The sequence below is a fragment of the Rhagoletis pomonella genome, unplaced genomic scaffold (genome assembly GCF_013731165.1).
Source record: "Rhagoletis pomonella isolate Grant_MI unplaced genomic scaffold, Rhpom_1.0 Rhpom_scaffold_00010, whole genome shotgun sequence".
NCBI classification, from domain to species: domain Eukaryota; kingdom Metazoa; phylum Arthropoda; class Insecta; order Diptera; family Tephritidae; genus Rhagoletis; species Rhagoletis pomonella.
The window spans coordinates 7,096,403-7,097,655 of record NW_023458564.1 but is presented as its reverse complement, the minus strand read 5'-3'; the positions used below and the strand labels follow the sequence as shown (position 1 = coordinate 7,097,655).

The following is a 1,253-nucleotide window of genomic DNA, read 5'->3' as shown; positions in this document are numbered from 1 at the left end:
ACCGTGCTAAGACGCCTTGTAAATTATCGTTTGCTTATTTCCACTATATTTTACATAAAAAAAATAGTAGAAGTTGGTAGATTTTTTAAGGTTCTTACTCATACAGGATAAAACTTGGCGATTTCATAAAAGATGACCAGGGCGGCTGGATTTTCGAAGTAATTTGTAATTGTGTTTGAGATTTGAAAACGAAAATGTAATTGTATTGGAGTATAGAGTAAATTATTCTGGTAGGGACATTTTAGTTTTCAAATCTGAAACACAATCACAAATTACTTCGAGAATTTCCTATAAATAAACATTGGAATTGTTAAAAAACTCACACGTATGCAAAAATTAACAGTAGAGTACGGTAAAATTTTCACATTGCTGTTCAGAAATTCATAGAAACTTTACCCAATACACCAGGTAAAGCTACCTGTAAAATATGGAGTATTTACACAGTCTGTTCCAAGGCGAATTAATATAAGGTGTTACTAGCTCAGCTGATTTTGTGTATGTGTTTCGCCGCACGGCTTCTGTAGCCCGTTTCTGTAACTTTTCTCTACCAATTATTTCTCTACTGGTAGAGAAAATACGTCACTCTCACCTACTAATTAGCAGTAGAGAACAGGGCGGCGAATTCATATCTCGATTCGCCTTGGTAGAGAGTTGTTACAGAAACGAGCTACTGATATCAAATTGAAAAATTTTGTTTGAATTTCTACACACTCTCTTACAGATTTTGACAGTTTATGTCGCCAAAGCAAAAACAAAATACATGTAAATTTTTGTTTTTGTACTCCTGCTATAACCTTATATTAATTCGCCTTGGTCTGTTCTGTAGCTCGTTTCTGTAACAATTCTCTACCAAGGCGAATTGAGATATGAATTCGCCGCCTTGGTCTTTACTGCTAATGAGTAGTAGAGAATGACGTTTATTCTCTACTAGTAGAGAAATAATCGGTAGAGAAGAGTTACAGAAACGCAGTGCTGGAAGGGATGTGACTATCGAGCAATTTTTCTTCCAACCTTTTTTTTCACATTACAATTTCTTCAATCGAAGTAAACAGTTGTATCGAAAAAAATATTGAGCTAAAAAATATAAAAAATTAAAAATAACATCAAATATATTTACGTATATGCAGAGGCGCACCCAGGAATATATTTTGGGAGGGGTTTATACCTCTGAAAATTCGCTTCAGATTAAATGATCATTAAAGTACATTTATGCAAGTTTTATGTACAGTATGTAATAAATAAATAAACTTTTT

The 1,253-nt window shown here is 33.4% G+C and overlaps 2 protein-coding genes across 6 annotated transcripts in view; one reads left to right on the top strand and one right to left on the bottom strand.

Annotated features, from left to right (window-relative positions):
* LOC118745977 overlaps positions 1-1,253 on the top strand; it is a 177,702-nt gene that overhangs the window by 1,590 nt on the left and 174,859 nt on the right. The window lies entirely within an intron of this gene.
* Positions 1-1,253, bottom strand: part of LOC118745976 (peptidoglycan-recognition protein LA) — a 167,295-nt gene that overhangs the window by 23,349 nt on the left and 142,693 nt on the right. The gene's annotated exons all lie outside the window — the stretch shown is intronic.